At 36.3% G+C, this 24203-nt stretch overlaps 1 protein-coding gene across 3 annotated transcripts in view; it reads left to right on the forward strand.

Moving 5' to 3' along the window:
- Window positions 1-24203, forward strand: part of LOC149078933 (GATA-binding factor 2-like) — a 277805-nt gene that overhangs the window by 63577 nt on the left and 190025 nt on the right. Inside the window, exon 1 of one of the 3 annotated variants that reach the window (XM_089241156.1) lies at window positions 8430-8691. The exons of 1 other annotated variant lie outside the window; for it this stretch is intronic. The gene's annotated coding sequence lies outside the window, so the exon portion shown is untranslated. Of the gene's footprint in view, window positions 1-8429; window positions 8692-24203 lie in introns of those variants that run through there. One more of the 3 variants, XM_089241160.1, reaches the window with a different exon arrangement.

A 24203-nucleotide genomic window follows, 5' to 3' on the forward strand; every position in this document is an offset into this window, starting at 1 on the left:
CCACCTTTTATTTTTCTCACGTTTTTCAGCTTTTTCGTGAAATTTGCTTCTGTGTATTTTCTGTTGCGGTATTTTAGAGACATCTGACATCCATATTTTTATGGGCATTATTTCTTTTCTCTTTTCTCTCTCTCTCTCACTCACTATCTCGTAGGGCAATCCGCCTGTTGCGTCTCTTGCATTTGTATATGAATTACTCCCCATTGAATTATTTTATTACATTAATTACTGATGTACCTTGGTTGTTCTAAGCATGGAAGGTTAGCCTAAGTTTCTCTTTTCGTCACAGTCTGTTGTTCATATTTTTAGTTGTTCTCATTTACGACAGCTTTTCTGTCGAACTCATCTTTTTCTCCATGACCATCTTGCATTTCCGAATTCATCGAAGGCATTAGTTTTTATTATGAAATATAACGTTTACATTTTTTATATATTTCAAGTTAATTTTATTATACGCATTCTCTTTTTATTAGTCCTTTTATTTCCATCCATGTATTAACGGTTTCATATGACTTGTTTGCCGCAACATACTCTTTTTGTGGCTGTTCTTTCATCTGATTTTCGTTGTCCCTTAGAATATCCGAGTACCACAAGGGTGCCGCATGGTTACAGGTTGAGAACCACTGCCATAGAGGGTTAACTGTTAACACCTCAAAAACAAGAACCAATAAAACTTTTTCATGCTGATATTTGTATGCAGCAGGCTAAAATCATTTTTAATGATGCAGTTTCTTTTCGGACGCAATTTCATTGTTGTTCAGTGTAGTTAAACACCAGCTTTCATCATGTCTATTTACTAGTATTAGAATTCAAAACCATCGAGTTTGCAGCTGTAATGAGCTTTCATGCGACTACTTAATATTCATGGAACCATTTTCTTATGCATTTTAATCAGAGTTCCGTCTGAGAAGTTTTTCAAAAAGAAAGGCATTCAAATGGTATTTGAATAGAAAAAAATATATATAATTCGTCTTTATTTAAGTCTCGCGCATAAGAAACGGTCTCGAAACTAACCGTCAGCAGCTGTCGTCGGTTACCACCGTCATTTTTCATGCAGCCCTGTCTTGCAAATGACATATTCTATTTTAAAAATTTCGTAGAAAGAAACACAATTTTTTTTCTCTCTCTTCTCTCCTTCTTACATTTCACATTTAAGATGAGATTTCTTCTCCCTCGCACGTCTTGGTTCCTCCTGACGTTCTTTTTCTTTTCTTTTTTCTTTGGTTCTGTGGCTGATTTTAGGGGATTCGGTTATCAGTACATAAGACGTTAGATATCTGACCTTTAGTGATAAAAAAGCTTCAACAAATGTCTGAGAGGAGGAGAAAAATATGTAGTTTAACGACGAACACGATGCAGATTAAGAAAAAAATAAGAGAGAACCTCGGTAACAGATTGGTTGTTCTCACTGTATGTATGGGAGATAAAAAAGAACAGATTCAAAACGTTGACATGTAGCGGTGACTTTAGCGAATCACTGCCAAGATAATTTTCCTCTCTTCACCCTTAGCATTCATTATTATTATTTTTAGACCCCAACTCTGGGAGTCATTTTTGTAGAGTACTGAGGGATAAGGAGCTGTGTTGTGTGCATTCATTACCTCGAGATGTAATCTTTATAACATCCGAGTACCAATTGTATACGTGTATATTTTGTCTCTAAACCGAACCTTTGCCGTTTCACTAAATAATACCCGGGCTATTTATATATACGTATTCTCTACCTTTTAAATGTAATTTTAATGCGTGGGGTTCAGAATAATCTGAAATTTCTATCATCTAGATTTCATTAGATATCAAAAAATTGTTTTGAGACAGAAACATATAAATAACATCCGGGAGGCAATTTTAAACAAAAGATAATATTTTTAAATTAAAACGATGCATTTTTTATGTTAAAATTGGAGTACACAAATTTTACAACCACACCGAAATTAAATGCAATCATAGTGTACGTACTGAATCAGATATATCTGTGTGTGCGTGTAACATTCTTGAAGCAGTTTCATTACGCAAACAACTGTGATACGCATTTTCTTATTATGAATAATGAGAGTTTGGCTTGATATTTTCGTACTTTTTGCGTTCGTAGCACCCTTGGGAATGAGATTAGAATTATAAATACCTAGAGGTACCTCTGCCTGATCTTAGAGCACTTCGGCGTTACTTTATGGTGAGTGACATGCTGGTTGAAAATTGCCGCTCTATTATTGCTTAATACAATGTTATCCCCAAAGTTTATAACGGCAACTCAGATTCCCGCAGCACATAATATAGGAGACTAGCAGATATTCGCTTCAATAACACTCTCTCTACAACTTCTTGAACATAACTAACTTCTTAAACTACAATAATTTTTCTTTCAAAAACGCATCAGAAATTTTTGAAATATCTATATTAAGTCGCGAAATAATTACAATTTGTTTTAATCTACCAAGCACTTTTCACGTTGATAAAGTCATAAAACATTGCTTGTTTGACACTTTAACGTGAAAAGCAATGTTAGAATTTTTCTGGCTCTTACATTCTTTACCACTTTTATCCTCCAATGATAGCAGAGTATGCTGTGCATTATCATCATTTGCGTCTGTCAAATGAAGGTGCGAAACCCTTGGTTACCTTGAGAATAGAGCTGCCAACTTAGTTATTTTCCAACTAGATCTGGTCTTTTTTTGTCCATTGGGTTGGAAAAAGTACCCATCTAGTGGTTTTTCTCTGGTCTCTTTCAAAATCTTTTCCCGTGTACCAATACTAGTCTATTATTAAATTACGTGAAAATATAAAAATTTTCCGGGAAATGTAGGACGTGTGGTAGTCTAAATAATGACTAAAATTAATTCTGGTTATTTAAGTGCAGTTTCTAGTTGTTTTTGATGAAGAATCTAGTTGGAAAATTTTTTGACTGCGTTGGCAACACTGCCTGTGAAACCGTTAGGTTTTGAAATAAATGAAAAATATTGATAAATATATTTTCTCGTTGTGAAAAAAAAAATTTCAGTGTGAAGAGTTCCTTAGATTCTGTATATAATTTCAAGGGTTATTATCCTTATTTATCGTTTATTATCCAAGGCAAAAAATCCATCAATAAAAAAAAACTTACGGTTTAAGTTTTTCCAAAGAAAATTAAAATAAACTACAAGCTCTTACAAGTTTGGGTGGGGGGGGGGGTTGAATTTTCCTGAATTACATTGGAAATTCATCTGAACTGCTAGCATTTATTTATCTCAAAAATCAACTGAAGCTAAATAAAAAGTAAATGAAAATTAGATAAATATATAAGGGAGATATAACCCAAACTACGATTTCGAAACTGCTTGTTCAAATCACTCGTCGATAGATGGCGTTAGTTGTTCCTCCTCTTCCTCTTAATTATTATCTAGAAAAGACATTGAAAATATCTTCCCTGAATTAAAATTTCTGTTTCATTTTCAGCATGATAAACAAAAACAAAAAAAATCAATGACTTATTCACTTTTTACACACACTCTTGATATTTATGTAATACTCCACGTAATTATCAGCTGCAATTTTTTGTTTACCCTTCAAGTCCCTGAAGCAATTGATTAATAATTTGATAAATGTCATCACGATCAGTATAACTATGCATTATTAGACTATTATTAAATAGTAAAATTATTTTTATGAACTAGAAAATATTTACAGAAAATATAATTTTTTCTCCCAAAAACATATAAATATCCTATTTCAATAAACACATCGTTGAAGGAGGTTTTGGTTAACGTTGTTTATATCAGGGATGGTCAAACCTTTTCCAAGATGTGCCGCAATCAAGATTATTTTCGATGCGCGTGGCACTCCACGAGTTGATCACACAGACCATACATCCCGTTTTTACGGGATAAGAGTTCACTTTCTCCGTTCTTGCAAAAAATTGTTCCGCTGTCCTCTTATTTTGGCAAAACTGTTCAGTTTGTCACTTTTTTAAGTTCTAATTTCATTTTTATCGAGTCATAAATTCGAGAATCGTAATGCAGATTGTTTATATACGTATTATCGGTATTAGTTTATCTTACCTACATAGACACCGGAACCTGAGGACTCCAGCTGCATGCCCCTCCCCAATGAACTTTGTAAGAAGGCTTGGGCTTGGCGCCCCCTCCCTCCGCCCCAAGAATTCGTGGATGTACAAAGTAATTGTAATCCCCCCACCCATGCGGACGATCCTGAATTTCGTACCCATCCCTATGGCCAAAGATTAAAATCAAACATGAATGCATTGAATAGAAAGTCATCATATAATTATTATTTTAAGAGTGCTTATACCGTATTAGATATAGGTTTGGCAGCCAACAAGACGATCGTTCACAAGAGAAGGATCGTTTAAAAAAGTTGGAGAGAATTTCTGTGATTCGAAAATGTAATCGATTTTTTTAATTTATAAAAATCATTCTCGTGCCACTTCTGATACCATGGTGTGTCGCGGATCGGACACCCCTAGTTTATATCATTGTTTTGAAGTAGTCTTTGAAACATACATGCTCAGCCGATGCCCGTGGGCCAAATATGGCCGTGACTCTTCTGATGTAGGCCGCGACCTCGAAGTTAATTAAGGTAAAAATGAACTCAAATGTTTACATTATTATCCTTTGGAGTTTTTTTTTTCCTTTTAATTGGAGCCCTTCCACTGTTACTTCCACTAGATTTGAATGAGTGCGGCGTATGGCTGAAATGGCATCACCATCTAGGGTGAATAGATTTCTTTTTAAAAAAAATTACATTGATTTTTTTGGCTTTAAAATTTTCACTGCAATGTAAAATATAACACTTTATTTGACAGCAGCCCGCAACCTTTTATCAAATCAAACAAATGGCCCACGAAAGATTACCAAACTGTCAAGTAGCCCGCTACAAGGTACTAAATCCTTTGATTTAACCGCGAGAGGTTCCCAAATCACTGAACTGGCCAGCATTCCCTAAAAAGATTAAGCACCCTTGCTTTTGAAAAAACACATAACACGATTTTCATTTAAATTTAATTTTGAGTATTTAAACAAATTAAATATTCTTATTTTAAATTTCATTAAAATTTTTAAAATCTATCTTATTAATAAAACTTATATATATGATTGCACATTATATAGACAGCATAGCATTATGTAGCGCATAGACAGCATGTACTTTGATAAGTATGCATAAATTAGTTTCGAAAACAATTGTGATCATGCAAACTCTTGCATTCTGGAATGGGGCGCGTTTGTCAAGGTTTTTCTAGCAAATATTTGAAAATACGAAAAATAGGATTCTCCCGGGGCCCCGAGGGCGGAGGCCTGTCAGTCTGCCCCGCATGAAGGACCCAATTGGACTCTTATCATTATAATGATATATAAAAATTTATGTAAAAATTAATCGGTCATGAAAAGAGCACCCATATGATAAATCTATCAACTTTACTCAAACAACTAATTCTAATACGAAGCGTAGATCCGGGGGGGGGGGAGAGTCGATGGGGGGAATAGAATGATCACCCCTCCCAAGAACCGAATAATGCGGAAAAAAGTCAACTGTCTTGTAAAATACGGGATGATTCAACAAACCTATACAATAAATCACGCATATCAACACATTTCTTGGATACCCGCTTGGCTATTATACACTCGGTATTTAATTGGGATGCCGATCGTAATTTCAAGCACAAAGCACCGAGCACTCTTAGATGCTTAAACGAGCACCGAACACGTTGAACCAACGCCATTCTTTTTTTATTATGTACTATTATTATTTGATAAAGACGCTATCACGTTGTTTATTTACTCAAACAGGAACGTCAGAAGACCAGCATCACGAATTGCGCATGCATGCAAGCCTACCTTTTCCAATACACGCACGTTTACCGATCATATCCGCCGTCTAGGCCAATACCTAGCGTCAACTCGACTATACCCTATGAGCTTACCTTCATCACTCGTGCTTTCCACCCAGTTTTATAGGAAGCATATCCATCTATAGGCTTATGTATACACACACATACGCATACCATTCAATAGGCAAGGGGGTGGAGTGATTACATTCGTGTGTATGGTACCTGAGAGAGAGAGAGAGAACGAATAAAAAAATGATTTTTTGGCAACCATCTGCAATCTTCTCAACTCACGTGTGATGATTAACAATATGATGAATGAAAGATGGGTTCGGATCACGGTCGTGATCTTAACCCTCATCGTATGGAGAGAAGATGGGCGTTTGGTTAAGAGGAGAGAGAGAAAAAAAATGCATATATGCTGTATGAACAGGGCAGGCGCGAGATCGTCTATGGAAAAACGATAAAAGATTGATATCTTTCATGATCGGCTGATGTGTGGAGAGAGAGAGAAAGAGAGGAGAGAGAAAAAAAAACGAGAGAGATTGGGAGATTTTTTTTTTAAGGACGTGCCAGATGATAGGTCGGATTTTATGGGTTTTCCTATATTGTTCATGGATTATACACACTTCAAGTCTTACTAAGCTTAAATGGTAATTGACTTAAATACTGCATATACACGGTGTCTACTCTAATAGCTAAATCCTATACCAGTGGTCCTAGATGAGAATTCCTACTGTTGTTTCAATGGTATCATGGGAGCCCGGATTACGTGCATATGTACTAAGAAATGCTGAAATATGACCTGAAAATAGAGATAAATTTGCATTTAAAAATGCAAGATATGCCATAAAATCAAAATGTGTGCAAAAAATGAAAGCATACTCACCTAATAATGCCGAAATGTGGTAAAAAATGAAAAATACACGCAAAAAAAAAAATTAAATTGAAAAAGAAAATTTAAAATGAAAAAAAAAACGCATAAAAAGTGTGAAAATATACACGTAAAATTTCAGCAACTGTGAATAAACGACACCAACAAGGAATAAACTCTTTCTACACAAAAAAAAAGGATTATAATTATACATAGCTGTATTTTTTAATGAAATGACACTTGAAGAAATGCTTTCTAAAATGCCAAAAAAAGTGTATGATGGGCTTTTGACAATGCATTTGCCATGTATATTCAAATACACATGGGACCATAAAGCATATATGCTCAATCTATAGCCCTCGGAGTTATCTAATGTTGGCCTAATTAGGCTCAAAAATAATTTTGTAAAAATTAACAAATTCACAAATTACTTAAACCAGCGCTGTATCTAGGTTTTTTGCCACCCAGGGTAAACGTGATTCAGGTGCCTGGGGCACAAACATTATTTTGCCGCTCCCACAGCTTTAAAATTTGCCAATTTTGTAACGGTGTTTTTATAACTTTGTTCCCATATAAAATTGCCACCCCCTTAATTTTGTCGCCCCGGGGCTGTTGCTCCCCCTGCCCCACCTCTAGTTCCAGCTCTGCTTAAGCAACCCGCCGCACATTACCAGAGCACTTAAGCGGGCCATGGTGCAGTTATAAGCGGCCTATAAAACGGTTCCAAAAAGTGACTCGTGACATATTTACAGATTTCTTACAGTTCTACATCACTCAGTTAGCCGCATCACATTGACGGATCACTTAAGTGACCCGCCGTTCATTTACAAATCACTCAAGAGTGACCTGCGATATATTTACAGATCACTCAAGTGGCCCGTGCTACAGTTCCACGTCACTCAAGTAGCCCGTAGCACATTGATAAATCACTTAAGTGACCCGCGGCACATTTACAGATCACCTAAGTGGTATGTGGTACAGTTCCAGAGTAATTAAGCTGCCGGCGGTGCAGTTCCACATCCACAGCTCTAGGTTCCTTAAAAGGCCCGCGGCACATTTTCCTGTTCACTCAAAGGGCCCACAGTGCATTTCCACGTGAGATTCCCAGATCACTTACGTGATACACAGGACATTTAGAGATCACTTCAGACTTAAGTGGCCCGCTGTATATTCACAGATCACTTAAGTGGGCGGCGACACATTTTCAAATCAGTGAAGTGGCCCGCACGCCCCTAGAGGTCCAGAACCCTTGCCATAGAGGATAAAGAATTGCATGTACGTACGTACGTAGTACGCAGAATTTTCTCGAGAGGGACGTTTTCAGATTTTTTTTCCTTCGGGGGGGAGGGGTCGTTTTTCCCTGTAAAATAACACTATAATCTTGGCTCAGCGTACGCCAATGCACATGTGTATCCGATTCTGAAACAAAAGAAAATTCATTCGTAATACCGAAATCCAAAAATACGATATTGATTAGATCGTTTTTAGTTTCGAAAAACAGAAACTAAAAATATTAAAATGGGAGAGAGAGAGCTTTTCTCTTTTTCCGCAATATCTCTCACAGCGTGCGGATGGAAGAAAAAGCGTCTATTTAGGAGCGCCATCTGTCGGCGCCGAATAGCGTGAATGCGAGGAGGGAAGATGCGGACGCCTCTCATCAGTGTTGTTCCTTTCCGTATAAAGAGTTTTTCTTCTTTTTGTTTGTAAAAGGCGAAAAAGGGCCGCCCCGTAAAAGTATCTTTAAACGCTTCTTTGAGTCGCGCGCGCGCGTTCAGCAGAAGCCGTTTGTTTCGAAAGTTGTTATAGCGCTGATTCGCACGTGATTTGGCGTGTTTGCCCGCAATTTTGGAGAGAGAGAAAAAAAAATAGTTATAAATATTTTTTTTCTTCTTATTATTCTGGTAATGATTATCTTGTAACAATCACCGTTAAAAAACAAAAAGAAGAATCGAAAAACAACGCAAAAGTGTTTCTCGGAATTCTGTGAATCCTGATGCACGTGAGTATTTGTTATTGATCATTTTTATATCATAACTTATACTTTAACGATTCAGATATTGATTTTTTTCCATACATAATTTGATCTGAAGCAATGATATTGAATGACATAGATTTTCATATGCATTAGGCGTATTGCAGGGGCCAATGTATTGTAATTTCATTGATCGTTTATTTTTATCGTTTGTTACCACCCTTCAGAAATATGTAACCTAACTTGGAAAATTTATTGAATAATCGTTAATCTTTGCTGAATTTATTGGGTATATGTACTGTGACTGAAAATTTACACATTTGTGCATATTTTTAAAATGCATAGATCAAGGGTTCTTCACACGTGCCCACGGACCCCTTGGGAATCCTTGTAAAGATTTGAGTTATTATGAGAAAACAATTTACTTATTGTTTTTACCTTGCAAAATATACTGAATATTATTTTATAAATGGGTCCGCGGCTTTCAATTTATTGCCAAGAGGTAACCATGGACTTTATCTCATTAGCACGAAGGGTCCGTGGAACACGGAATGTTGAGAACCCCTGTCATAGATATCGCAAATAGTTATTGTATATAATACATCGACTTAAATTTCCATGAAATAATTATGTGATTCTGATGTACATTGATACCTAAAATTGTTTCTAAATTCCAAAATTATGTGTCGTTAATTTATGCAAGCCATATTTCTTCTCCCCCCCCCCTTTCCTCATGGAGAAGGCTAATGGGGATCTATACGCCTCCAATGACCCCTTAGGAGGGGTCCTGCATGAGTCTTATTATTATAATTACTTTACATTATAAATCTACTATTGAGTGGTCCGTGATGAGTTATGGAATAATGTCCCGCCGTCAGAGGTGTGGGTGGGTTATAAAGCAGTATGCTTTTTTAGAATCTTCTCGTATGTTCCATGAAATATATTGGTTGGATTCAAATTTCAGTCATAATAAATGTTCATTCATCGCTATCATTATTCGATTGTTATTTATAACCTCCAGAGCCGTATTAAAACACGGAGGTCCACCCGGGGGGGGGGGGGACCTTCATGAGGGGAAAGTCCAGAGGAGGGGCCTCGTGTTATATAGATCTGGTAGAATTTTCGATAGTAAATATGCAGATTTTCAGGTAGGTAGCTAATATATCCGGTAGGTAAATTAATATATATCAACATAGTGGAGTAAATTAACTTATAGTGATCCCCAAACACTGTTTGTCGTCGTGTTTTCGGATGCCGTGAAATCGATGTGTTGAATATTGTTTTGGGAACGAAGTTATATTTGTGTGGCAATTATGAGAGTAATTTTTCAACTGGTGTGTCGTGTGTTTTAATTTAGGGTGACGTTAAAGGGACTTGAAATCAGGTAAGAATTCCACGAAATGTTTGAGTTTCTATTTTCAAACTAAAGAGTGCCGCGAACGCGGAGAGTTTCGAACTCTCTACTTTAAGTCTAAAACTGCTGAATGATATTGGGATCCTCCGTACCATGGAATTCAACCTCTAAAAATATGAATAATCTCTGCTTGGGCTTCCTAAACTTTTCATATCCGTAATACCGTTTGAAAATTTAATTTTCCGTTGTAACCCCCCCCCTCCCCTACGCGTAACGTGCCGATTGAATTTCATGGTTCTATAACTATTTTCAATATAATTTTACCCCCAAAATAACTTGCAGCAAACCTTAGATGATGTCACGAAACTAGGGCGTGTGTGGCACATACTTTCAGAATCATTACTCTATGGTCTATGCTATTTGGAGAATATTTAATTCAATAAGTTCTACTCTTGAACCTTTCAAAAATTTATGAATTTAGTCAAATAAATGAATAGTTACGTTTTCAGTTACACTGCAGTTATCAAACTGGGCTTCGTCACAGAAACAAAGAATATTTTTGCAATCTATTAAAAAAATTTAAAGAAAAGATATATTAATATTTGAAATTACACCGAAAATATGTGATGTGATGAAAATATTTATCATTGCCAATACACAGTTTTGGTTTAAACGGACCGAATGATACAAACCACTCTATCTATCCCTTTTACTGAAATAAGTTGATACACGCTCATGTGCTCTGCATTCATGAGATGAATATAAATTTTAAACGCCAATTTCGTATTTTTGACCTCAACTTAAATCAGGTGGTTCTTAACCGGAGGTCCTTAGAGATTTCAGTGCTGGATGAGTTTAAATGAGATTGCGATTAACTCATTGTTTCACATTGATATATACTGAATATTATTCTAAAAAAGGGAGCTCCGGCCCTCATTTTATTGGCACAGGCAATCCGTGGACTTTTTGTTATTGGTTCAAAGAACCCATTGAACCCAAATTTTAAAACCCCTGATTTAGATCGATGATACTCAAATCTTTCATGTTCCAAGAATCCGCTAGAAATAGGTAGACTGCGCATCCCTCGAAATGTGAGCAAAACGTATAACGCGCTTGCGTGAACCTAGAAATGCATAAGAGGTTGACGTGTTAACCGGGTGACGCACTAACGAGATTTGACTGTATTAGCTCATGTTTTCTTTTTTTTCCCCTTACTCGTACTTTACTTGTTTTTTCCACGCTTGCTCATTGTTTTTCGAGTACCTGAAATAAGCGTGCCATAGGAGTCCACGGCTGAAAAAATCCATCGCTGAACATGCGCGGAGCATGTAAAAATTTCGATCGGGCATGTATTTTTTCCGACCACATGTCCGACGCATGGGCATATATATAAAAAAACTGTAAGCACTTCAGTTTTTTTTTTTAAATGGAAGTGTTCCTACACACATGCAAGCAATTCTACAGATGCGCTTTCTTTGACAGTCATGATGCAAATGTGTAATTAACGTATTTTGATCTATTTCTACGGTCCTAATATTTTAGCAGCCCAGTGTGGCTCATGGGCGTTCATGTACTGTAAATGGGCTCATAGCCTGGAATCTTTGGCGGGTCCCCAGGCAGGGATATTTTAAAAGCCTTTCTCTAAAGGTTCTCGGTTAATTTTACGTCTTTAGTAAATTTAACTGTTTCGTAATTAACGGGATTCGTCCTAGGCCAGGGTGGTCAGACTTTCCGGTTTTTTCAGGGAGAGTCCCGGTATTATTTATCTGTCCCGGTGTTATGCAATTTATTTCACCAATAATTGCACTGTCCCAAAAAATGCTTTTGGGACAGCTGTTTGTTTTGGTTTTTTTCTCCGCTAATCGAAGATTCAATAAAATCAAATTGGTTTTAAGGAAAAAAAGTGTAAATGGAGCAATTTTGGGGATAGGGGTGGTACGCTTTCACGTAAAGGTAGTTTTTGTATGGAAGAGAAATGCACGTAAATATTGCTTGAATGCTGGGACCCTCTACTGTTTCCCTATTGGATAAAAACAAAACTATGTCATAATTAGGACTGGGAATCGACTAAAAATTTTAACTTGTTAACTTGTTTTTTTATGACCATATAATGTTTATAGATGCTTAAACATGTATTTCATTCATTTCAAACTCACCCATTCGGTAGATGTAAACAAATATGGGAATAGGTTAAAAACTAAATGCTACCGACGCTTTAAGCAATTTAATATGCTGAACATAATTGCTATAACCTGTAATTTCTTCATTTGGATCTTGTCGTTTTTAAAAAAAATCGGTTATTTCTAGTTATTGTTCACTGCTTTCGAAACTACTTTCGATTGCAACTGTTGCTTGTTTTTTAGAAACTTCTTCTGACTGGTACTTGCGAGGAGATGAACTAATGCTTCCAAGAATTCAAAATACTAATGTTCACAATGGAGACAATGAATTTTGGTCGTATTCTCTCTCTAAAACTTCCATCAAACTCAACTTGAAATTGAAATCATGTTTTCGTTGAATCTAATTTTGATCAAAATATCGATTCAAATATTTTTAAATATGGTCACTTATTATTATACATAAAACTAATGTAAAAGATGTTAAAAAAATAATATTCTGCATAAAACATGATTTAAATAAAACATCTAATCAGTTTTTTTCAAAAAAATGAAGTCAATTCACAAACTTTTCATAACAATTTTAATCGATTAACTCAACTAAAATTTTTAACTGCAATTAACAATTGATCGATTAACCAACCCGATTAATCGTACCGCCTTAGTTATAATTCTTACACGTGATAATAAACTATACATTTTTTTTCATGCTGCATGCCGATGTAAATTGTAATCGCCAAAATACCGAGGAGTATGCAGCATAAGAATAACAGTTTCGTATCATATGTTGTTCATTTTCATGCTGCGTATCGACTAAAAACTATATATACCCATTTTTCATTTTATAATTACAACAAATAGTTGTTTTTATTAAATAGGTGTAAGGGGTCCTAACTTAACGAGGTGTCTCGTATTCGTAATATAAAAGTATAAACGTGAAATGTTTTAGTCAGAAGGGGAAAATTTTCTTCCAAATATTTTTTTCCCCCTGATTCGCAAATTTTTTTCCCATTTATGTCAGTTCACGAAAATTTTCACTTAATGTAAGCGGTCTGCAATGACAAAAATATTGAAGAACCCCCCCCCCCCCCTGAACTGTAATAGCTCACTGTAATAGCCCCGCGTTGTATAAAATTGGATACGAAATTGGGAACCTGATAATCCTCAAGACCAATACAAATTACCACATGCATGTTAGATTGCTAAACTGAGTCTTCAGTAATACCTGTATCAATGTAACTGAAGTGAAGACGGCGATTGGAGTTTCATGATGAGCAGCTGTGAGGCTTTGACTTCCCTGCATAACTTTTTTTCAGCTCGAACGGAGAACCCTGTATAACAGAGGTGCACAACCTCCAGCTCGCGGGCCGAATGCGACCCGCCAAATGTCTCCATCCGGCCCGCGGAAGTTGTTCCTATTGAAAGGGGTATTGATACACGCAACACGATAAATACCTAGGCTGACTGTACTTCTTTTGTAAAAATACGGGAAATTCCCCCCCCCCAAAAAAAAATTGTCAAAGGCATGCAAAGTTGCCAATTACAGCTAAGAAGTTAGAGTATTTTTTTTAATGTCCCGTTTTTTCAATGAAGTTTACTTTATTTCATAATCTACTAGATTCAGGAATAAAAGTAATTTGAATAATTTATAAACGGTGTTGTAAGGAGTATGCTGATTATATACATATAAATATCCATCTCACATATCCGTCTTAATCATTTTTTATCTCATGAACCGTATTTTAAATCACTGCAGACTCACTGCAGCATTGCATTATTCGCCAACGTTTACTTATAAGAAATATTTTGCAGTTTTGCAGTTCGCAACATCTTTGGCGAGAATTGGCGATGCTTCGTATTTGTGATCCCAATTTCCCGTATTTTTATCGATCAAATTTGATCACCTCTAATCATAATGAAATAATAACTTCACATACCCGGTATTTGCACAGCATCTGATTACATTTTTAGTTCAAAATGGTCTTGTAAACGTCAACCCCACTATAAGGGCAAAAGTTTTCACACAATCATTGGTAACGTTATAACTGAGTTTGACTATATAGTACTGCGTAGGGTAGATTTGTTCTATTTAGCCCAAAACTTAACCCCTAACTTAAAATTTAGGGCTTTGTGTGGAAAATTTCTGAGCCGCGGGGAAAACGGTCACATAAAATGATACATAACATGGGGATAAAAGAAAATTATGATTCAGAGGAGGACCATTTTCCATGCATATACACCTGTCGGAAACGAAATACGTGACAAAAGTGTTTGGATGTTAACCAACGTAACACCAACGCTTAGTGAGTTAATCTGAACGCACGAAAGCGACCTAAAAGAGAAAAAAAAAAAGGACAAATTTTTGTTAAAGACTCAATTCACGACTTTAACGGGTGTCTGCCTCTCAACGACGTCCATTTCTTCTGTTTTTTTCTAGACTTGATATTTCATTTTTGTCGCGCGTGATTGTATTCAACCCCCTTGTCGTAATCAAAGATCTTAATTAAATAGCCATTGGGCGTGTCCCATTCACTCATCTGTCAGCTTTTAACGACCTCCAAAGTGTCGAGAGCTCGACGTTTGTCCGTTAGACAATAGATATCCCACCAATTAATTCCTCATTATTATCGAATTATTTATTCCTTTATGTATGTACCGTTTAGTAATACGCTCTCGGTTCTGGTCGCGCTCTCCCGGAATCCATTGAAGTTATCTCGATCTATTCACCTGTTTTTTTATTTATTCATTTCCGTAATAAGACCATATTCATTGGTTATTTTAATTAATCACTGAAGGGGGAAAAAATCTATCGGCACGACATAAATTCCACCGTTCCACATAAGGTCACATGTGTCCAAACTAGCATATGTCCACAATCGAGGAAGGAGAGCCGTATTCAATGAACTCCTTTTTGTGAGCTCACAATTTTTCGCAATTTAGAATCGATTCGCATCTATAGAATCAATGAGCGTATTCATGTCTAACGTATCGTAGCTGCGTAGGTGCAGACAGACATTTTTATGTAAAAGAATGTTTGCAGTGTCTGACGCTACACGGTGAGTGTCTGCAAATGTGAATCAACCCTTACTCTCCTGTTTCCATCACCACTTAATCCTCTGCGACCACTTCATTTAATTTACAGCCACGGCTCAATGTCCGGACAGAAATATTTCCTGTCAGCGATGCAGCTCTTCCGTTTGAGAGACATTTCTGAAGTGGCTCGGACATCCGTTTCCAGTCCAGACCTGATCCGAGATCAAAGAAAGCTAGGTCTGGTTCTCCTGGACCGTAATTATGAATTCTGCGAGGGGGGGTACAAACATGAAATGATGTCGCCCTAACTATTTTGCCCCCCCCCTCCCCACTGCAAAATTCGATGATTTTGTAATGGTATTCTTTCCTAAGACATTTGCCGTACTCCTCCCCTCCAAAGTTTGCCGCCCGCAGCATTTGCCCCCCTTTGCTCCCCTCCTCTAGTTCTGACCCTGCCTCGTATTCTTGTATACCTTGAAGTTATTCAGAACCATGTCTCCACAGCACTGTCTTAACGCATAGGCTCAAAACGCGCGCCAAGTCCATGAGCGGCCTCGGGATAATGGAATCATATTCTGTTGCCTCTCTTTTCAATAGTAAGTTTAGAAAGGTAAGTATTTAGAGCCAGGTAGGGGCCCCAAGAATATCACTTTGCCCGGGAGCCCCAGGTGCTGTTGAAATGAACCCCGCGTTCTTCCCCCATGTGTGTCTTCACCGGATTCAATAAGACGTGATGAGGATAATTCCCCCCCCCCTTCCTTACGAGACAATGAAAATATTAGTTCTATCAAGCGGTGCCGAGATTATGATGTGCTTTTGCAGCAAAATACATATATACACCCCGCCCCCCGCCGGAAACACAAAAAAAAGTGAAACACCCACTAAACCCCCCTCCCCACCCGGAGAAAATCCGGACTACGCTACGACGTTAATTCACCATAATTATATATGGGCAGTGCCGTCTTAAAGCATGGGCCCACCCGGGCACGGCCCGGGGGCCTCCGGAGAAGAGGGGCCTCACAAAAATGAGAATTAGTTCAAATTTTGGAGAATTTGCCTGGTAGGGCCTCAGAAAAATCACTTGGCCCGGGGGGCTCATGATGCTCTTAAGACGGCCCTGTATATGGGACGTATATTCCCATTTGTTTGCCTAACCCGACATAGCACCCTGGATTCACGCAGTCCCCACTCTCTTGAAGTATTCCAGAAACTAATCAAAATCTGTGGCATGACCATCAGAAAAGAGAGGCAGATTGGACTCTACCCCGGGGATGGGAGGACCTGAGACCAACCTTAATATTTTTCATTTCTTCACATTATACATTTCTTACCAATGGACTCGTGAGAAAATCACTGAAATCTCGAATATAGAAGGCCTAGGGCAGAGATTTCCAGCGTTCTCGCGGAGCCCTTGCTGGTTGAAAGACTGTCCAACTGAACCCAAAAACAAACATGAATAGCAGATATTTTTATCCAAACACCAACGCAAAATATTACAGTTTTTGATATTGCAGAAACTCAAGAAGGCTGTTACTGAATTCCAGGATTCCGCGGAAAATCAGTTGGAAACCTAGGACCTAGGAGCTTGAGACTAGGCTTCCATGGTATGGGAGGGAGTTCCTGATGTGTGAATCGTGTACCAAATATATATAATTGTCTTCGTTTTCATTCTTTTTTCATAAATCTAATTCCTTATTTATCGAAGTTTTTGCATTTGAATTTTGATGATTAAGAAGACGCATTTTGCAATTTCTACCTTAGCTTTAATTTTACATATGCGACGAGCATTAAATACTGCAAACGCGGGCTACTTCGGCCCATTTGTTAAATATTTCAAAATTCACTTTCCAATAAACCCAATGTTACTACTACTTTTAAGTTCTGGTGATCTTTTTATATCGAGACTATTTTATATTATGTATACGTAAATAGTATATGATATCATGGAAAGAATCAAACGTTTGAAGTGGAAATGGGCCGGGCATATTGCAAGAAGACAGAACAACAGATGGACCGCAAGTATTCTAGATTGGTACCCCCGTGGTTTTAAACGTCCGGGAAGGCGTCCCCATGCAAGATGGATTAACGATATCAGGAAAGTGGAAGGAGTCAACTGGATGGTTAAAGCATCAGACAGAGCAGAATGGAAAAATTTAGAGGAGTCCTTCATTCATCAGTGGATTGAAAATGGTTGTTGATGATGATGATACGTAAATAAAAAACAGATTGGGCCAATTTTATTGGAACAAACTCCCAAGCTCTATTGTTGAATCTCCCACTATCACTAGTTTTTTATCCAATATCAAACAACATCTTTGTCATTCTCGATCGCATCCTCTTGTATAGGCCCAAGGGCCAACAATATTGTATAAATAAATAAATAAATATTCTCGTATGTAGGTAACTTTGGCCATCTTCACTTTTTCCTATTTTTCCTATCTTAAAGCAGTAAATGAAAAGCTCTAGGGTAGGGCTCGTAATAAAACTTGAATTTTTGAAGGAAAACTTACACAAATATTAAAATAGCAATATATTTACATGGTTTTTGTTCGAAATTTTTACTTAAAAATGCTGTCGTCTTACAAATTGACCAAAAAAAAAGACTTCTTTTAACAGGCTTTGGTGGCTTAATTATTAGGAACCTATAATCACACATTTGGTCAACGTGACTAGCGAATTCTAATTCTTCGTCGGCACAGAAATCCTTGGGATGACTTGGTTTGCTGGAGAATACATTTTTAAGTGTGTTTTTAATGATGCTTCGAGGTATTTTAAAGTTATCTGCAGCTTGCCTTTTGATTTGTTTCAACAGATTTAATTGCTTCTAACAGTTTTGAAGGTCGTCATTGCCGTAGTCTACATAACTTCGACTTCCAGTCTCTAATGCATGTATGTATACTCCATTTTTCCATTCTGGAAACAAAAACTTGGAATTCGATAGACATTTAAAAAATAAACATAACTATTAAGTGCATAATTAGAAGTCTACTCGCAAACAAATTACCAAGGGTTGCTGAAATACTGCCTACCTTGGCCCATAAAAATGTTTGGCCAAAGTAGGGCTTACTTTTGAAGTTTTTGCCACAGCTTAAATTTTCAATTAATGTTTACGGAAAAAATGAAAGATTAAACGGAATCATTCTACAGTTGAAAGCATTAAATTGTGTTTCTAATTAGGCTCCTACCTACTTCACAAAGCTGGATTGCAACCTCCACATTTGAAAGTTTTTGAGAGATGAAAAAACCACGTGCAATAACAACATGCATTTTGTTTTTGGGCAAAAGAAGAGTTTTGGGCATTTATCGTTTTGGGCAAAAGAAGAGTTCCAGGGCCAATGTAGCTCGCATTTTGCGGTAACAACTTCAAAAAAGAACCACTAAGTTTCTCGCAAAATGACCACGCATTCAATCAAAATAAATTAAAAATTATATATTTTCTCAAAAAAAAGAAAGAAAATCAACTATTTTTTATTTCCTATGCATGTACGTAGTAGTCTCTGGAATCAATGTCGTTGCTTTTATAACACAGATATTTCGGTTGAATTTCAATCTTGCTTAGATTCGCCAATAAAAACGCCAAATTATATAATAAATACATTTTGGTTATTCACTTGTAATTCTGTGTATCCAGTCTTTAATGAGAATCTTTATTATCAAAGTTCTCAGGCTGCAATCGGATCAGAAATAGCCAACAGAATAATAACAATAATAATGATGAAAAGCAGACTATTCTGGAATTCCTACGGGAATTATATGACCACTACATTACAAGTGTATTTACTGCGACGCTATTTCTTGAAGGCCCTGAAGCTTCGAAGACCACGCGACGCCAACATTCCATAAATTCTCATTTACACACATCGCTGAAAATGTATTTCCGTTGGTTGGAAAATTTCGAGTCACGTTTAAGCAAATTGGAAAATCCACTTGTCATCTCAATTTAATGCGTTAAGGTTTTGTTTTGTTATTTTTTTTCGGTTCTTGTTCTTGTTTTTGAGCGACAAACTCCGCCTCCCTGAGACAGAAAAGCAAAATGAAAATAAAAGGAAAGGGTTATACAGGCTTTCTTTATACACAAGTCCATCAAGTAGGTGCGGCCGTAATTTAGTGAATAAATCTTAATTGATGGAGCTACAGGATCGTCTGTTATTTTTTTAAAAGCTTTCCCATTAAATTCAGCAAATGGGTTGCATGGTTAAGTCCCGTTTTCCTGGAATATAACTCGCGAGCCGTTCATCCTAGAAATATATTTCCAGTTGGAAAAAGGACCCATTTAACATTTAGACCTCAGATACGTGATTCATCTTGCAAATGATTGTATAGTTATTAAGATTAAAAAATATATATGTTGCTGCCAAAGCCCGGAGTGCTGTCAATTCGTAATGGGGCCGGCCACTTCGCGAATTGTCGAAGAGTTTTTGGCCAAAGTCCGAATTGCAGAAATGATTCGGATTTCGGCCGGAGATCCCTGGCCAAAGCTGAATGTGCTGATGTAAGACGGTAGGAGCGGAATCCATTTTTTTTTAATCGCCAACGTGTGATACATGTCTATGTATAGCAGCTTTATTGGATTAGATCCATGTGACGAGAGAGAAAAAAAGTGGAATTTGAGAGGAAAAAACTGTAAAAATAATTATATAAACGTTTATATAGTTTTAGTCAAATATACTGACAAAGGCAAGTAACGTGGCAATTTACAGACACAAAAATTATCAAAAGACAAGTAAAGTTGCCAACTATCGCTAAAATTTCTGAAAAATCGGCAATCGCGGAAAATGATGGGTACTGTCCAAATGTAATTCACCAAAAAAAGTTATATTTGGCAAATATATGTTATACATGGCGAATGTGAATACATGATGAATATATTTACATGGCAATTATTTAATTGTATAATTAGAGTCAAAATTATCATAATGTAATTTATAAGTCACGAAAATAATTAATATATTTCTTGATTTCAAAAGTTCAACTAAACCCTGTTGAAAATAAGGGAAAAACGAAACTTTTTTTTTCATAAAAAAAGTTGGGATGGTCAAAATTATGGGAATATCCCGTAAAGTACTGGTCGTATCATCACAAGTTTCTGGCCGCGAGCGGCAGAAATACCGCATATCTGGCCCGCGGATTGAAAAGATTGTGCACCCCTGGCATAAATTAACGGACAAGCTCATTCTACGCTTCAAACGCTGTTCTTTTTTCCTCATTTTCAGCGATTTTTGGATTCAAATATTTCAGCGAATATTACTTTAAAATATATATACTTTAAAATATGAGCGTTTTTTTTGGCTCAGATGAGAAAGGGCAACAACTTTCTTTCCGATTGGGTTTTTTGGACAGAGTGACAAAAAAGAAGTTACTTTTTCAATTTTTTTTACAATAACGTGATCTTCACGTATTCTAAGGGATCAGCATGATCCGTCCAGAGAATTTGTTAGTGTTAGTAAATATTCATGCCCAAACCGGGATTCGAACCCAGACCTGCACAGTGAGAGGCTAGCTCCCTAAGTTATATAACTATACTATCGATTATATAACTATACAACCCCTTACAATATAAATGGTGTATCTGAGGCCTATTTCGATGCATTTCCGAATTGAAAGAATGCTTTTTCCGAATTGAAAGAATGCTTTTTCCGAATTGAAAGAATGTTTTTTTTCGAATTGAAAGAATGTTTTTCCGAATTGAAAGATTGAAAGAATGCTTTTTCCGAATTGAAAGAATGCTTTTTCCGAATTGAAAGAATTGAAGGAATACTTTTTCCGAATTGAAGGAATCCTTTCTACGAATTGAAAGAATGTTTTTTTCGAATTCAAAGAATGCTTTTTCCGAATTCAAAGAATGCTTTTTCCGAATTGAAAGAATGTTTTTTAACCGAATTGAAAGAATGCTTTTTCCGAATTGAAAGAATTGAAAGAATGCTTTTTCCGAATTGAAAGAATTGAAAGAAGGTTTTTTCCGAATTGAAAGAATGGAAAGAATGATTTTTCCGAATTGAAAGAATGGAAAGAATGATTTTTCCGAATTGAAAGAATGGAAAGAATGCTTTTTCCGAATTGAAAGAATTGAAGGAATTCTTTTTCCGAATTGAAAGAATTGAAGGAATCTTTTTTCCGAATTGAAAGAATCCTTTTTCCGAATTGAAAGAATCCTTTTTCCGAATTGAAAGAATCCTTTTTCCGAATTGAAAGAATGCTTTTTCCGAATTGAAAGAATGCTTTTCCGAATTGAAGGAATTGAAAGAATGTTTTTCCGAATTGAAGGAATTGAAAGAATGTTTTTCCGAATTGAAGGAATTGAAAGAATGTTTTTCCGAATTGAAGGAATTGAAAGAATGTTTTTCCGAATTGAAGGAATTGAAAGAATGCTTTTCCTAATTGAAGGAATTGAAAGAATGTTTTTTCCAAATTGAAAGAATGCTTTTCCTAATTAAAGGAATTGAAAGAATGTTTTTACCGAATTGAAAGAATGCTTTTTCCGAATTGAAAGAATGCTGAAAGGATCAATGGTTCATGAGTTATTCCAGGAAAAAGGGACTTTCCTATGCACCCTGTATAAGCCTACTTGTCGCCGAATTCTTTGCGAAACCATTTCGAAAACATCGTGTGCTGTCTCTATATTAGATACACCTAAAATATTTCACGAAAAAAGAGAGCCGACATCAAAGAGATCATGTCATGAACGAGAAACATGTCGACAGTTGATTGTGAAATGATGTCAAAACTATATATACTGTATATAAAAAAAAATTCTCTTACCCCCGCTGACCTGGACATAGTCTTATAGATGCCATCCAGCAGAATTCTGCATCTCCCTGACAGTGGCAGTTTTGCTCTGACATCAGACTGATAGGGAGAAGAAACATTCCCACGCTAACTTGCCGGAACCTTTTAAGTTCCTCATCTCCTTTACACAATCAAGGCCACAGAGAGTTCAAATTCATTTTTCCTTTTATTTTTCAAAAGATCAAAGGAAAACTTTCATAGCAGGTACATGTAAAAAAACATATCTGAACTAGACTAAGCTTTTCACGTCTCTAAACGCCAGTCATTTCAATAATTTCATGTCATGTCATGCCATGTTTGTTAATAATCATTATAAATTTAAATACGATTACAATTCAAAACACGCAATTATACATTTATTAACAGCAGTTATCACGTTAAAATTTCAATAAATCCATAGAAAATGAATCTCGACTAGTTCTGTGGAATGTGCAAGAATCTTTCCGATTCCACATTAATTGCTTGTCGTTTTCTTACCGAACCAACCTTGCTTCCTGGTGTTCCTATCAGCAGGTGAATGCTAGTAGGTATTAGTACTTGGTGTGACCTATGGGCATGTTATATAGTCTTATTGCGGCTGCTAGTCTCGACTTTCAGCTGAACTGAGGGATGCTGCATTTCAACATCTTTTTCCTTCAATGATTACTAACACCTCGATGGTCCCACTATCAAAAAAAGACAATTTTGAGCATTCTTTAGGACAAACATAAGCATTTCTCTATGGAAGATTTAGGGGCTCTCTGCCAGACCTATCTATCGAAGAGAAAATAAAACCTCATCTATTTGAAATACCCCAGTAAGATAGTACGGTGCCTTATACGAAACTCGAACGTGCAACCCAAGGCTTCCAACGCAAGCCAAGTTTTACCATCTGCAAATTATTAATAGTATGTTTTTTTTATGAATTTGGTTTTTATTTGTTTTTACTAGATGATTTGTTCAAGGCCTCAATTGGATCTGAAATTCTGAGAAAGTAGCGAAGACGAAGCTGATAAAACTAAATGAATCTCTATATATAGAGTTTCTCAAATCTAAATAATGCCTTAAATAAGCTATAATTAAAAAATTATGTAAAATTACCTTCTAAGAAATTAATGAAGTTTCCTGATCAATATTTTGAAAGGCACTATCAGCATCTGTTCGAAACATGTAAATACAGTCAAAATCGGTGTGAATGACATCTCTTCTACTTATAACGTCAATAATTGGCAGTCCTGACTGATTCCCATAGCGAATAATGTAACCTTAATGATAAAGTCGATGAAAAGCTACCATTTGGGTATAACGACCAAGTTTTTAGTCAATTTTGCTTCTGTTTCAATGACATTTCCCAAGAAATTCCTAAGATGATTAGAGCTGATCACGTACCTAGTCAGTGTTCATCTGTTGTTTTATTTGCACCTAAGGTTGAAAATGGTATAGGTTGTGAAAGGTATATATGTATATATTACATGTCTGACGTTCCGACCTGTTCATTGACATGACCACTATACAAAATATTTCCGTATTTTGCTCCTTTTTCTGAATAATTTTCAATAAAAATTTTCCTTTTTTTTTCAATTTGCTTCAATTTTCAATGTTTTCTAGAATCACGAACGAAGGAATTTTCATAGTTTATAAATTGTGCCATAATGAATATGACTATAAATATTCATCTCACATATTTGTATATATTAAGTTTCTTTCCATGAAATACATTACAGCAGACTTGCTCTAGCTCTGATTTCTCTCCAAGTGCTATTTATAAGCAACATTTGGCAATTTTGAAATTTCGCAACATGTTTGGTGAGAATCAGTGATGTTCCCCGTATTATTTATTGCGATTTCTCGTATTTTTCTATACCAAATATGGTTACCTTGATCATTAAGAAAAGAAAACTTCATGCACTGTATTTGATTGCTCCTGATTATATTTTCGTCAAAAAAATGTCTCGAATACGACAACCTTGGTTGTAACGACAAAATTTCGTGTAATCTTCAACGTCGTTTATTACAGAGTTTAGTAGCCGAGTAAATTTGCTCAATTGAATCCGAGACGAGCCCCGTGCACCGCGACGATAATTACAATGGAGAAATAAGGTTCGAACAAAGCCATCAAAGCATATGAAATTCAGTCACGCTAATTCTGCTAAAAAGATATCTTCGAATAGATAAATCTACTTTCCTCGTACATAATAATAATGAAACAGGTAAAAAGGTCTGGATGGTGATGCTTCAACCATTAATTTTTTGTTATCGGCTTCCGCTTC

Source organism: Pholcus phalangioides, unplaced genomic scaffold, assembly GCF_987345545.1.
Source record: "Pholcus phalangioides strain wild (caught in Gottingen) unplaced genomic scaffold, Ppha-v1.0 ptg000013l_1, whole genome shotgun sequence".
NCBI classification, from domain to species: domain Eukaryota; kingdom Metazoa; phylum Arthropoda; class Arachnida; order Araneae; family Pholcidae; genus Pholcus; species Pholcus phalangioides.